Source organism: Canis lupus, chromosome 15 (genome assembly GCF_003254725.2).
Source record: "Canis lupus dingo isolate Sandy chromosome 15, ASM325472v2, whole genome shotgun sequence".
Lineage (NCBI taxonomy): Eukaryota > Metazoa > Chordata > Mammalia > Carnivora > Canidae > Canis > Canis lupus.
Window position 1 is genome coordinate 48,985,969 of NC_064257.1, and position 16,602 is coordinate 49,002,570.

General features: G+C 35.4%; 1 protein-coding gene and 1 pseudogene across 10 annotated transcripts in view; one reads left to right on the forward strand and one right to left on the reverse strand.

Moving 5' to 3' along the window:
* LRBA (LPS responsive beige-like anchor protein) overlaps positions 1–16,602 on the reverse strand; it is a 728,875-nt gene that overhangs the window by 649,327 nt on the left and 62,946 nt on the right. The gene's annotated exons all lie outside the window — the stretch shown is intronic.
* On the forward strand, positions 7,573–8,945 carry LOC112654275 (Y-box-binding protein 1-like; annotated as a pseudogene).

The window sequence follows — 16,602 nt, forward strand, 5'->3', positions numbered from 1 at the left end:
CATCTCATAAGATAACATATAACCAAATGGAGTTTACTTCAAAAAAGCAGAGAAAGTTCAGAATAAAATCAATTAAAACTCCTTATAGCCAAGGATTGATGTTTCCCAGGTCCTGCCAAGATACACATTGATTGGCAAGAGAAAGAAAAAATAGAAAAATGAACAACATGAGGCATCTGCTATGGAGATAGGAATTCCTGGCTAGTGCAGTGGTAAAAGCACTTGATTCTTCTGAAAAAGCTCTGGCAGAGATTTGATTGTACAATTCTTTGTATCATCAGTAACACCTAGCATATGGAAAGGAGAGCTAGGTTTCTGCTAAAAGGGCCCTTTGGTGTCCCTGGGCCAATTCTAGCTACATGGTCCTGGCTGTAAAGTACACATTTAGTTACCTTGTCCACCCAAAACTTCTGTTAACTACATAAAAACACTTTATTTGGTTTTGTAAATATTATCTGCTTGTTCTGTCTTTAACATTTTATCCTAAAATAATTTCAAATTTTAAAAAGTTGCATAATGGTATAGAATTCCTGTATATCTTTTCCCCACATTTTCCCAATGTATGTTATAGAATCACAATAAAATCATTAAAACCATAAAATTAACATTGATAAAAGACTACTGACTAATCCACAGATCTTACTAAAATGCTGCCACCTGTCACACTAAAGGCCTTTTTTCTGACCCATGATCAGCATCCATATGCTTTAGTCTTCTCCATATTGAGACTGTTACACAGGCATTCCTTAAGTTTCATGACTTGGAAGCATATTTTGAAGCATATTTGCCAGATATTTTATATATTCTTCCAATATGGATATTTTTTCAAATTTAAATTCAGGCTATGCATTTTTAGCAAAAGTATCCCAGAAGTGACTTATGTCCTTACTATATCATTTCAATGGTACCTAATGTAAATATTCCTCACTATTGGTAAAGTTAATTTTGATCACTTGTTTAAGATAGTGTTTGTCTGATTCTTTCCATTTTAAAGTTACTATATTTCATGTTTAAATTATTATACATCTTGTGAAAAACACCTTGAGACTATGCAAGTATCTTGGTTATTGTCATATTTTGCCAAATAAAATCCAATAGCTCATAACAGATTAAGACACAACCAAATAGTGTATTCCAGTTTTATGCATCCATTGATAGATTTTACCTGCAACTCTTATTACAGTGGCATTGCTAAATGATGGTTTTATATTTCCATCATACTCTATTACATTTATTAATTGTAAAAGACTTCCTTTAATAAAATATATCAATCACATGTGAAAAGCCAGCATCATGCTCAAATAGCAAAACTGGAATGAGTCTCATGAAAGTCAGACAGAAGATTAGGATGTAATCACTATCATTTGATATTATTCTGGAAGCACAGAAGATATATTTAGTCAAAAGACAGCAATACATAAATACCAGAATGGAGGAATTTAAATTATAATTACTTTGAGATTGTGATATATATTGGAAAACCAAGTATTTCAAGTGAAAAATTACTATAAATGAGAAAAGTATTTGGTATTGGAACTACTGACACAGTTACCAATATTAATCAATCTCCTCTTGCAATCAATCAATCTCAAAGGAATTATGTTAAATAGAGGAACTACACACAAATAGCTACCTTAACAAGAAATTTATTCTACAGATACATTTAGGCAGTGATGTTATTAGATACAAGAACTTCATTTTAACACACTTTGAACAGAAAATAAAAGCAACAATCCCCCAAAAAAACATTGTCAGGTAATAGTTAATAAAGTTGTATATGACTATATAATGGGATATGATGCACCCAATGAAAAGAATTAAGGCAGCTCCACTTGACATGAAAAAGATCTCTAAAATACATTGTTTAGGTAAGAAAATCAAGATGGAAAAAAATATGAACAGTATGCTACAATTTGAGTCCAAAACATGTAATATATAGGCATATAGGTAAGAATGATATACAACAAACTAAACAGTGATTGCCTCTGAAAAGGCAACGGAGCATCTGGGGGGGGAAAACAAAGGGAGAGTTTTTAGTACATACATGTTTGGACATACTCCACACAGGTCTAAACAGGTCAAAAATCTAGTTGCAACTAATTTAGGAGACCCTACCTTCACCTTAATATTATTCACATCAATCTTCCATTTTAATCTGTGTTTATTTCCACCAGTAACCACCCTTCCAAGAAACTACAGAATTAATGTTTGAAAGTAATTTCCAAAAAAACCCAAATATTTCACCAGCTTTTAAATTGAGTTTATACTGTGAGAGCAGTATCCGGACAGGTGTTTTAAATATTTCTCCATTGCTTTAAATATTATAAAATATACCTTTCCAGGAGAAAATTGATGGCAGAAATTGGTACATACAAATGTGTGGCATATTTGATATACTATATACATGCATATCTATTATACCTAAAAAGCACGCACAGGGTCTACAGTATGTCATGTTAACCCTTTCTAATAGTTATTTGAAGCTGATCAACCTTCAAAACACAAATTTGTTTTCAATGACAAGGATCATAATCCAAGTCTAGGCATTGGCTAGTTATTATCTGAGCTGTAGTAATGGCTCTGCACTACAAAATGTAATCTTCCCAAATGTCACAGTAAGTTATGAATATCTGAGCAGCCTAATGCACTTTACTAGCCGTGAAATGTGAAAATGTAATCTTATTACCTTTTTTATGGTTGTATTTTTTTGAATAATGTAGCCTAGAAACTGATGTATAGTCTTTTTCTGCATTTTAGCATGATTTGGTCTCCTATGGTATATAGAACATTTTTCACAACTCTCCATTTCAACATATTTTAGTCTTGGCCTGAACTTCATAAACAATGTTTATAGCAACCTTCAGGGTGGCATAACATGCTTTCTATAGGTTATAGTTTAATGTACAGAATTATAGAAATTTTAAAGCATATCAAAGAATTCAAATAAACCTTCACAAGTTTTGATGTAAGATTTTAATTGGGCATGATGATTACTTTCATCAGTAGTTATAGTAATAAAATACCTTAAGCTAAAATTAAATGTCACTAAACCTAAATCACCTGTATTTTCAGAAAATCAAGAAATACGTATGGACCAAAATAATTATCTTCTTTTCAGAAGATTTATAAAACTGGAAAGACTATAATATAGAAAATTCTAGTACTTCAAATACTTCAAAGTAAAGCAATATTTCCCCTGGAATCTTGCTAAATTTTTCCTCAAAGATGGGGTCAGAGTAAGGTAGAGCAGAAAAACTGCACAGAGTACAAGCACAGCTTATTCCCCTAATTAGATTTTCTACGTCTTGAGACAAATCATCTTTTATCTCTAGACTTGTCTATTCATTTATAAAACAAGCCAAGTAAAGAGTAAGCTTCTTTTATTTATGTGCATCCTTCAAAAATGTATTTACTTTTTAAAAGTGCTAATGTCAAGGTATCCAATTTATCCCTAGGAATCCATTCCTAAGTGAATGTGACCCTATACATGTTTACAGTCACTAGAAACTTATTAATAGGGAGAAGTTGAGGGGAAATTACAATGCTGTGGCACAGGTTGTAATGTATCTCAATTTTTATTTTCTTCTTCTTCCATAATAAGAGTTTCTAGTTTGGCACATGAGGCCCAGGCAAAAAAAAAAAAATTTAACCTTTCAGATTCCCTTGAAGTTACCAGCCATGTCACCAAATTGTGACCAATGAGGACAAGTAGTAATATGTGCAATGTCTGTGCTATTACTGTCAAAGGAAAGAACATGACTTATCTCTGCTACTTTCCTCTTTCCTCTAACTGCAAAATAGCTATCTTTGAATCCATGTCATAAGTTTCATGTTGAATACAACAGAGCAGAAAGATCTATGGATCCTGACAACCCATTTCATAAAGCATTTGTCCACATAAGGATCTGTACATAAATGTTTACAGAAGCTTTATTCATAATAACCAAAAGCTATAAACATTCAAATGTCCACCAGCTAGTAAATGGATAAACAAGTTGTGGTACAACCATACAACAGAACACTAATCAGCAAAAATAAGGAACAAGTTACTGATACCATTAACAATGCAAGTTAATATCAAAAACATTATGTCAAATCAAAGGAGTTAGACAAAAGCTACACCTCGTATATGATTCCATTTATATGAAGTTCTGGAAAAGGCAAAAGTATGGGGAGAGAAATTGGATCAGTGGTTTCTAGGGGCTAGGGATAGAGGCACAGAATTAACCACAAAAACAAAAACAAAACAAAAGAAGACTTTTGGTAGGGTAATGAAATTTTTGGTATCTTGACTGTGGTACTGGATACACAAATATATCCATCTGTCAAATTGAATTTCATAAAACCATATACCTAAAAAGGGTGAATTTAACTGAATGTCTTAATAAACCTAAAGTTTAAAGCAAATCTTAAAAATACATATATCAAATCATCTGCCACTTGATCAAAGGTAAGAGAAAAGTTAAGATCCTCCCACTAGAGGCAACAATGTAGAATTCAGATGACAAAGTCATTGAATACAAGGAAATTAAAAGAAAAACTTCAGTATCTATGAATTAGCCAAAAAAGCATATGTTACTGATAATAAACTATCATCCTTATAGTTTTCAAAATCCCCATGTTTACTAAAAAATAGCAAGTAACATCTTCTCTCACACCATTCATTGTACCTTTCATAAGAATTCAAAAATTTCACTGAACTACATGTTATGTCTACAAAAGCAATATTAAGCAAAAGCTTTCCATGAAGTTTGTGAAATACTGGATTAAACAAGGCTAGAGATGTTTACAGGATAGGATTCCCAAAGATATGCTACTGTATATTACAGGTCTCAAAAAGATATATAACCAATAGATTTCCCAAAATTTACTTGACAATGGAATCTTTTTTCTTTTTGTCTTTTTTCTGATAAGAGCTTTTCTTTTTTTTTTTTTTTTAAGGTTTTATTTATTTATTCATGAGAGACACAGAGAGAGGCAGAGAAATAGGCAAAGGGAGAAGCACGCTCCCTGCAGGGAGCCCAATATGGAACTCGATCGGATCTGGGCCGAAGGCACTAAACTACTAAGCCACCCAAGTGTCCCGAGGTAAGAGCTTTTCAAATGACAATCTTCTAAAGCTTTTTTGAGAAACACTGGATAATGTAATATAATTGTGTTCTTGAAGATAATATGAATATAATAGAATTATCTATGTTTTAGGCAAACATTTGATAGGTCTTTCAAATTTTCAAGTGAATGGTTTAAAGCAACCTATTTGTTTTTCATAAGTTCCTTTCTATGATTCACAGAATATAATTATTAGTCAAGGAAACAGACATCTTAAGATTACTTTAGGGGAAAAGAAAGTATGAACAATCAAAAGTAATCAAACTGTCTTGTCCCTTTCTCTACAATCCAGTCTACAAGTCCAGTAAGAAAGATGTCCTCCCGCAATTAATTAGGGCTGTGCAATGTGCCAAGAGAGTTCAGCCGGATAACATGTAACATTCAAGGCTCGGTCATTAAGAATTTAATGGCTTCCCCTGTATTACTCATTCTAAGAAAAAAATTCAGTCACCATGTCATGAAGATATTTAAGCAGCTATGTAAAAAGGCCCATTTGGAGAGGAACTGAGGTTTCCTGTCAATAGCTTACACCAACTTGCCAATCATGTAAGAAGCTTGGAAGCAGGTCTTCCAGCCCCATTTAGCCTTCAGATGACTGCAACCTTAGCCAACATCTGAAATGCGACCTCATGGGAGGTCCTAAGCCAGAACTGTCCATCCAATTTGCTCTCAAGTTCCTGACTCACAGAAGCTGTGAACTGATATTTATTACTACTTAAGCGGGCAGCCCTGGTGGCTCAGCAGTTTAGTGCCGCCTTCGGCCCAGGGCGGGATCCTGGAGACCCAGGATCGAGTCTCATGTTGGGCTCCCTGCATGAAGCATGCTTCTCCCTCTGCCTGTGTCTCTGCCTCTCTCTCTCTCTCTCTCTCTCTGTCATGAATAAATAAAAATAAGAGCTTTTTAAAACACAAACAAAAATTACTGAATTTAATCTTGAGATAACCCCGTCCTAAATTTTACACAACTGAATTTTTAGACTCCACCTGTCCTATTATGGCAGAGTTTTACTGTATATAAGTAATAAATAACAAAATACAGAATAGTAAGAGATTAGCTTACTTTATAATTCAAGATCATTCCTAACATTGAGCAAACACAGTAAGGCTTTACCTTACTGTGAAGAAGGTAAGAAAAGAAAGTAAGTTCAATATGTTGATGGCAACATAACCATCAGTCTTTACAACAACCTTTTATTCAAAGTTAGCCAATATAATATCTTACTCCTCAGTCAATATCAGCTGAAAGAGAAGCTTACCAATATGCATTCAGTAACCACAAGAGCAATGTACTATTCCACACTGCCAGAAAGTATTCTCTGAATTAAATACAAAATGTACAAAAATTCACTGAAATGTTCAATAAGAAATTTTCAATAAAATTTAAATTTTCTATAAAGTTTTACAAGTATTCTCTTATCTCCAAAATTCCTTCAAAGATAGTGATATTTGGTTTCACCCTCATAAGGATTTTCCCAATCAGCCAAAGGTCTATTTTATATACCCGTAACATACACATATCATATTTATGCATTACGTATGACAGAATGTCCACAGAAAAAGCCTGAGGAATATACATTAGACTATTAGTGGTGATTATCTTGGAAGACAGGGCTACAAAAGATTTTACTTTCAAAATCATACATTATATACGTTTATAACACATTTCCATGTTTCAAAGTAAATATATATTTTCTTTAAATTGAAGGGGGGAAAAATAAGAAATTTTAATCCTCTCAGTATGCACTGGAATATCAGACATGAAAAAATAATGCTTCTTAGTTTATACATTACTCACAGAAATCAAATTGTATGCAATTGATGTATCCCATCATAACTGAGGAAAGAAAGCTACACAATAAGGATGTAAAACAGAAAACAGATATACAGTATCAAGTATCACCAATGACAGATAAGTAAAATATTATTTACCTTTTAATGTAAGTAAAATATTATTTACTTACATTACTTACATTACTTACATTACTTACATTTACTTTTAATGTGATGTCTTAATTTTAATGAGAGTAAAATACTTTCATGGGTCACTCCCAAACTATATTTGTTCAAGATCCTTAACCATAAACAATTAAACCTTTAGAGTTTTCAGAAACATAGTTCCTCTTAGGAGAACAGTGGTTAAAGAGCATATCCTCTGGAGCAAGACTGGATTTGACTTCTGATTCTACCAAATACCAAGTGTAAGGCCAAGGGCAGGATAGTCCCCTCTCTATGGCTCACTTCCTCATCTGTAGAACTAGGGTGAAAATGGCACCCATCTCCTAAAGTTGTTGTGATGATTAAATGAACTACTATATATCTCAATTAATCCATATCCTCTGAGATGAGGATATAAGAACTTCCTTTCACCTGCTATTAAAATTCTCACTTCAAGAACAGTATCTTCAAGTTCGAGCCCTAGCAGGAGCGAAGAACATACCCAAGAGAGCTCTGAGAAGTCCCACCATGGCGCTGCCCACGCAGTTACCATCGCACACTGTGAGGGGGTGCAGCTACGGCTGCTGGCCCATCATTATGACCTTAACCAAGGCAGCAAGGCCACTGCCCCCACCTTCTGCTGTGCAGACACCAAGCCAGACACCTCCAGGAAGTGCACAGGGAGCAGAGGAGGAGCCTACATGGACTCACATCCTCATGCGCCTGTGGGAAGGGACAGCAAAATTATCACAAAGAAGGCTTTGGGAACATTAGATAGTTCAGTATAAAAACAGATATGGTTTCAACAGGAATGACACTGAGCAAGATGGATTTGTTCACCAGATTGTCATAAAGAAGTACCTTCGTGGGCAGCCGGGGTGGCTCAGTGGTTTAGCGCTGCTTTCAGCCCAGGGTGTGACCCTGGAGACCCGGGACAGAATCCCATGTCAGGCTCCCTGCATGGAGCCTGCTTCTCCCTCTTCCTGTGTCTGTGCTTCTCTATGTCTTTCATGAATAAATAAATCAAGTCTTAAAAAAAGTAATAAGTACCTTCCCAGTGTAGGAGATGGAGAGACTGTGGAGTCTGATGTTGAAGGAGGAAAGGAGGTGGAGGCAGCAAATGTCACAGGCTCTGGTAGAGCTACAGTGCAAGGCAGTAAATATGCAGCAACCATAACCATTATCCACACAGGGGTCCTCCCAGCAATTACCCAGAGAATGACCAAAACTGTGAGAGTGAGGACAGCTGGGAGAGTGCTCCCGAAGGCCAGGCCCCAATGAACCAGCCCTGTCGCTAGCAACGGTTCCCACTAACTACATGTGGAGACCCGACGGGGGCCAACCACAGTCTTCCAACCCTCCTGTGCAGGGAGAAGTGTTAGAGGGAGCTGACCAGCAGGGTGCAAAACAAGGTTGACCAGTGAGACAGAATACATATCGGGATTAAATACCATAATCCTGCTGGGGTCCTCTTCCCCAAAGACAGCCTAGAGAACGTGGCAATGAAGAAGATACGGAAAATCAAGGAGATGAGACCCAAAGTCAGCAGCCATCTCAACATCAGTACCTCTGCAATTTCAATAACCCACACAGATACCCAGAAAACCCTAACCACCACCATGGCAGAGACAAAAGCAGCCTATCCACCAGCTGAGAATTCATCTGCTCTTGAGGTTGAGCAGGCCTGAGTTGAGTAAATGGTGGCTTACCATCTATACTATTATCCGGTTCAGTCCTCCAACAAAAAGAAATGAATATGAAATTCCTGAAGAAATGAACAAAAGATTGGAGCTGAAGACCTTAAGTACATGCTTTTTGCCCAGTGGCTAGACAAACAGAACGAACTACATTACGCAGCATGGAGTTTTTATTATTTTTATCTAAAGATGTGCCTTCTTTGTAATGATAAACATGTTTAAAAAGCGGGGGGGGGGACACAGCCCAGGTGGCTCAGTGGTTTAGCACTGCCTTCGGCCCAGGGCAAGATCTTGGAGACCCAGGATCGAGTCCCATGTCGGGCTCCCTGCATGAAGCCTGCTTCTCCCTCTGGCCTGTGCCTCTGCCTCTCTCTCTCTCTCTCTCTCTCTCTATGTGTGTCTTTCATGATTAAATAAATAAAATCTTAAAAAAAAAAAAAAAAAAAGACCTAGTTTTTCTCGATATACCCTTAGAGGTTTTTAAATTGTTTCACATATGGTCAAGTTGAGATTTTTAAGAACCTCATTTTTAATTTGTAATAAAACTGTACAACTTGATTTTTTTCAGAAGAGTCGACAAAGGGCAAGCAGCTTAAATTAATGTCTTAAATTAATAATAATAATAATAATAATAATAATAATAATAATAATAGTATTTTCATCTGGTAGCTATAGGAAAGCTGTCCTCTTCTGGTCCTTCTTCCTAGGTGAACTGTCAACACACTACTAATACACAAATTAAAAAAAGCATACACTTAAAATATTACCCTTCTGTAATACACCAAACTAACATCAAAGTAAGCTAAAAATGACACCTCTTTCTGTTGTAATTTTATCATTGTAATTTCTAAGTCCCTTCTTCATTAGGTGATATCATCCATTCTGAAATCTTGATCCACAAAAAGTTTTACATTCCAGGTTTTTTTTCCTTTTTTTTTTTTTTTTTTATAAAACTGGGTTTGTTTGTTTTTTTAAGTTTTTTTTTATTTATTTATTCATAGAGACAGAGAGAGAGAGAGAGAGAGAGAGGCAGAGACACAGGCAGAGGGAGAAGCAGGCATCATACAGAGAGCCTGACGTGGGACTCGATCCAGGGTCTCCAGGATCACGCCCTGGGCTACAGGCGGTGCTAAACCGCTGCGCCACGGGGGCTGCCCCAGGTTTTTTTTTTTTCCTATCATTTTAAACTACATGACTATATTCCTTAAAACTCTTCAATACCAAACAATATATAACCTCATTCCTCAATGTCTCATTATAACTCTCTCATACAATCATCCCTTTACTGTTATTAATTTAACTGACACACTACCTCTACTGACTACAATCACCATTACATTATACTCCATGACCCTTTCCCAATACCTTAGATATACCTCCAAGGTATACAAATGACCTACAATCTTCACCTTTCAGAAGAGTGCTTAACTGAAACCTGACGCACCGCGGAGGGTACAACCATACAACCTCTCTCCTTTTAAAGTTACTAGTTCTTTAACCCTCCACTGGACAAAACAATGAAAAGTAGGGTTGAGATTCTCCTAATTTTGTTTCTGCTTCCAGACCATTTACTCTTCCACCCTTGTGAGAAAGCTCATTATCTTTGGGGGTTCACACAATCAATCCAACCTTACCACCCTGAATCACTGAATCACTCCTTATCAATGTATCTTAACTGACTCCCCTTTACTCATTAAAGAGTCTGGGATCTCAGTCACAATTTTCCACTTCTTCTCATCTATTATAATCTTGCTAAATTTCAGTTTCCATACAGATGATGTATCTAATGCCTGAAATATGGTTTCTAATACCTAGATTTCCTAAATCCAATTACTTTCAACCTTACCCTACTCACTAGGACTACACCTTAAATCATGAAATTATCTTACCTGAAAAACTGAAAATGTCAACAACCTACTCTAAACATAATTCTTATAACTTCAAGCTATCTCATCATTCTATTTCTGCAATACCTGCTCTTTCACATCAGAAAGACTTCCAGATACTACTATAGCTCAACTTAGTTTTAAACTCACATATCCCACTGCTTATAGACATCCACACATATTGCCTCAAAATAAACATGGCCAAAGCATAACTGATTGTCTTTTCCCTAATCCTGCTATGATTGCTGCCCTAGTTGGTAATCCTACCCACATGGTAGAAACTATATCATCTTCAACTCTGCTCCTCCTACATACAATGTTCAATTAATTCAATGCTGCTAATTCTATCTCCTAAAATTTCTTAAGTTTGTCCCTCTTCCCCTTTCCTACCTTCACTAAACTAGCTGAGAACTCCTTTATTACACACAACTGTCAGTATACTTGATCTACTGGATTATAGGTCCATAAAATACAGAAGACTTCCCACATGGCTATCAACACTGTTCACCTTGTAGGAAAGCAGAAGAGAAATCAGCTATGTAGAGAAAGAGACAGAAGACAAAACAAAGTTTAAAAAGATAAGGAAAAAATAAGGACTGTATTTTTAATTCTATACATGTATACAATAACATGTATGTATGTATATAAAACTATGCATGTAACTCTACATATAAAAAAAATTTGTAACCAAAAGTAAATTTAGTCTAAGCTGAGGGTATTTGTATATCCTGTTTGCTCTATTCTTTACTATAAATCTTCTTTAAGCACTAAAAAAAAAAAAAGACCTCTTATTAAATTTAATTACCCTTTTTTAACCTAAGAGCAAGTAATAAGGTCAATATTGTTGTGTATTCTTCTTTTAAGCCTCTATTTTTTAATTTATTTTTTTAGTAATATTGACACTCAACATGGGACTTGATTTCACAACCCCAAGAGCAAGAGTGGTATGCTTCACTGATCCAGCTAAGTGCCCACCTTAAGCCTCCACTTATTAATCATATTAAGAGAACCGATCAGACTACTTCAGCCAATTATGCAACAACACATCCAATAGTCCCTGTGAAAGAATGGTACTTTGTATAATCCCATCCAAGTCAAACCAATTTGCAAGTCGGGAGGAAACAACATACTATAGCCCCTCTGAAAAATTCAAACTACACATAAAGGCTTGAAGTAAAGAATCCTGTTTAACTTCACTTGACCCATATGACCAGAGAATTCTTTCCCTACATAAACTTAGAATTTGTATTTTGTAGAATATTTTTTGGGAAACAGAGTACATGTTATCAAACAATAATAACTGTAGTACATTAAATATGATCTCGACTCAGGCTAGACATACTAAACCCTAACAGCTGAGACTTTTACCAGCAGCATTCTACCTCTATGACCTCATAGCTCCATCTTGTCTAATTTTTTGAAGGAGAGGTGTCCTTTGTCTATTACACTCAATTGGCTCAAAAATGCTTAAATACAAAACACTAAAAATCCTTATTATAATAACCCAAGTCATTTGTAAGAGCCACCAAATGTAATATGCACTCACACATCTTTCCAGCTCTTCTTCCCGGACTTCAGTTAATTATAAGTTTACTACTTTTACCATGTCAAGATTAATAACATACATTTTTCCAATTAAGATCTTTGAACACTGGGGTGCCTGGGTGGCTCAGTCAGTTAAGCGTCTGCCTTTGGCTTAGGTCATGACCCCAGGGTCCTGGGATTGAGCCCCATGTCCCTCAGGCTCCTTGCTCAGCAGGGAGCCTGCTTCTCCGTCTCCCTCTGTACCTCCCCTGCTTGCACAAGGCGCACTTGGCTCTGCATGTTCTCTCTCTCTCTCTCTCAAATAATTTTTTAAAAAACATAAATAAATTTAAAAAAAGAAAGTACCCAAAGCAGAAATACAAATCAAAACCACAATGAGATACCACCTTATACCTTGTCAGAACGGCTAAAATTAACAACTCTGGAAAACAACAGATGTTCAAGAGGATGTGGAGAAAGGAGAACCCTCTTACACTGTTGGTGGGAATGCAAACTGGTGAGCTATTCTGGAAAACAGTATGGAGGTTCCTCAAAAAGTTAAAAGTAGAACTACCCTATAACCCAGCAACTGCACTATTAGATATTCATCCCAAGGATAAAAAAATGCTGATTTGAAGGGGCACATGCACCACAATGTTTATAACATCATATCAACAATAAACAAATTAGGGAAAGACCCCAAATGTCCACTGACTGGTGAATAGATAAACAAGATGTGGTAACACACACACACACACACACACATTACTTGGTAATTAAAAAGAATGAAATCTTGCCGGGGCACCTGAGTGGTTGAGTATCTGCCTTTGGCTCCCTCTGCCTAGGAAGAAGGGAAGAAAGGGAAGAAAGGGAAGAAAGAAAGGGAAGAAAGGGAAGAAAGGGAAGAAAGAAAGGAAGAAAGGAAGAAAGGAAAGAAAGGAAAGAAAGGAAAGAAAGGAAAGAAAGGAAAGAAAGAAAGAAAGAAAAGAAAGAAAGAAAGAAAGAAAAGAAAGAAAAGAAAGAAAAGAAAGAAAGAAAGAAAAGAAAGAAAAGAAAGAAAAGAAAGAAAAGAAAGAAAAGAAAGAAAAGAAAGAAAAGAAAGAAAAGAAAGAAAAGAAAGAAAAGAAAGAAAGAAGAAAGAAAGAAAGAAAGAAAGAAAGAAAGAAAGAAAGAAAGAAAGAAAAAGAAATCTTGCCATTCGCAACAAAGTGGATGGAACAGAGTGTATTAGGCTAAGCAAAATAGGTCAGAGAAAAACAAATAATGATTTCACTCATGGAATTTAAGAAACAAAACAGATGAACATAGGGGAAAGGAAGGAAAAATAAAAAACAGAGAAGAGCAAACATAAGAGAGTTAATGATAGAGAACAACTAAGGGTTGCTGGAGGGGAAGTGAGTAGACGGATGTAAATGGGTAAATGGGTGATGGGCATTAAAGAGGGCACTTGCTGGGATGAGCACTGGGTGTTGTACATAAATGAAGAATCATTAAATTCTACTCCTGAAACCAATACTACACTATATGTTAACTAACTTGAATTTAATTTAAAAAAATAAGTAAACAAAAATAAAGTGTCCAAAGCTTATTTCCTGTAGGGGTGTGTGTGTGTGTGTGTGTGTGTGTGTGTGTGTGTGTGTATGTATGTATGTATACATCAGTATGTGTCTGTACACATCAGTGTCTTCCACCCAAACTCATATGATCTTTCCTGTGGGGCTCTCCTCCACCTTGAGGAAAGTATCATTATGTTATAAAAATAAATGTCTCTCCCTCACTAACTGACAGAACAAGTAAATAGAAAATCAGCAAGAATTAGAAGAACTCGACATCATTAACCAATAAGAACTGACACTTAAAGAAGACTCAAAGATGTCTGGATGGCTTAGTCAGTTAAGTGTCTGGTTTCGGCTCAGGTTATGATCCCAGGGTCCTGGATTGGAACCCTGCATAAGATTCTCTGCTTAGCAGGGAGCCTGCTTCTCCCTCTGCCCCTCCACCACTTGTGCTCATCTACTCTCTCTTTCTCTCTCAAATAAATAAAATATAAAAAATCTTTAAATAAAAAAAAAAGAAGACTCAAACCAACAATGGCAAAATACATATTGTTTTCAAGTACCCATGAAATATATGCCAAAACAGATTACATCCTGGGACATTCACACAAATTTCTATAAATTTAAAGGAATCGAAATCATTACAGTGGGTTCTCTGACTACAGTAGAATAAAACTAGAAACCAGTAACAGAATGATAAAGATATCAAGAAAAAAATCTCCAAACATTTGGAAACTAAAATATACATTCTAAATTGATGGGTCAAAGGGGGATCCCTGGGTGGCTCAGCGGTTTGGTGCCTGCCGTTGGCCCAGAGCGCGATCCTGGAGTCCCGGGATTGAGTCCCATGTCAGGCTCCTGGCATGGAGCCTGCTTCTCCCTCTGCCTGTGTCTCTGCCTCTCTCTCTCTCTCTCTATCATAAATAAATAAATAAATCTTTAAAAAATAAATAAAATAAAATAAAATAAAATAAATAAAATAAAATAAATAAAATAAAATAAATAAAATAAAATAAAATAAAATAAAATAAAAATAAATTGATGGGTCAAAAAGCCAAGTCTCCAGGAAATTAAAAACAAATATCAAGAACTGAATTAAAATAAAAGAACAAAAGACGTACCTGGCTGGCTCAGTTGGTAGAGCATGAGACTCTTGATCTCAGATCATAAAATCAAGCCACTTTGGGCTTAGAGCCTACTTAAACACATAAATGAATAAAAATACAATGTATCAAAATCTGTGGGCCATAGCTAAAGCAATAATGAAAGAGAAACTGACAGTACTAAAAGTATATATTAGAAAAATAGAAGTTTCAAATCAATAATCTAAACTTTCCTTTTAAGACTGTAATAGAAGATGGGGTGCCTGGTGGCTCAGTCAGTTAGGTATCTGACTCTTGATCTCAACTCAGGTCTTGATCTCAGGGTTGTGAGTTCAAGTCTCACATTGGGTTCCACATGAGGCATGGAGCCTACTTAAAAATAAGAAAAAATTAACCTAATAGAAGATTAAAATACATCTAAAGCAAGCAGAAGGAAGGAAATAATAAATACAAGAGAAGTTAATGAAACTGAAAGAAAAAAATAGAAAAAAATCAATGAAATAAAGAACTAGTTTTTTGAAAAAAATCATTAAAATTGAGAAAATTTAGGAGAACTGAAAAATAACATGGAAAAAAGGCACAAATTACCAGTATCAGATATGAAATGGGAAATATCACAACAGATCCTACAGATGAATAACTGAATACTACAAACAACTTACAACACATAATTTAACAATACAGATAAGCCAATTCCTCAAAAACCACAAGCTACCACACTTACTCAATATGAAATAGATGATTTAAATATTGTTATAACTATTAAGGAAATTAAATTCATAATTTTAAAACTCTCAAAAAATAATTCTCAGGGTTCATATTGTTTTACTACAGAATTCTATCAAATCTTTAAAATTAACACTAATTTTACAGTCCTCAATTCATTTCATAAAGCTACTATAACTGATACTAAACCAAAGACAGTAAAACAAATATACTATATACCAATATCCCTTATGAATATAAATGCAAAAATCCTTTAAATAACAGCAAATAGAATTCAATAATACGTAAGAACTAAATGCCATGACAAAATGGATTTTATTCCAGGGATACAATGTTATTTCAGTATCCAAAAACCAATCAATGTAACCCACCTTATTCATAGGCTAAAGGAGAAAAAACACATGATAATATCAATTGATGCCAAAAAAAAAAAAAAAAAAAAAGCATTCGACCAAAATTCAACACCAACTCAAAAAAAAAAAAAAAAAAACACCTCTCAAAAGAATAGGAGAGGGAAACTTCTTAAAGTTTATAAAGAGTATCTACATAAAATCCACAACATAATAATTTACAATAGAAAACTGAATGCTTTACCCTTACATCAGGAATGTAAGGGATCCCTGGGTGGCGCAGCGGTTTGGCGCCTGCCTTTGGCCCAGGGCGCGATCCTGGAGACCCGGGATCGAATCCCACATCAGGCTCCCGGTGCATGGAGCCTGCTTCTCCCTCTGCCTGTGTCTCTGCCTCCCTCTCTCTCTCTCTGTGACTATCATAAATAAATAAAAATTAAAAAAAAAAAAAAAAAAGGAATGTAAACTCTCACCACTCCTGACACAGTGCTGGAAATTCCAACCAACACCATAATCGGCAAGAAGAGAAAATTCATGTAGATTAGGAAGGAAGAAACAAACTGCCTCTATTTACAAGGAACATGATTATATAGAAATCCAAAGACACTTAACAAAAAACCTTCTAGAACTAATAACTGAGTTCAGCAAGGTCACAGGTTAGAACCTATAAAAAAAATCAGTCATTAAAAAAATCATCTGTATTCATTTCTATTTAC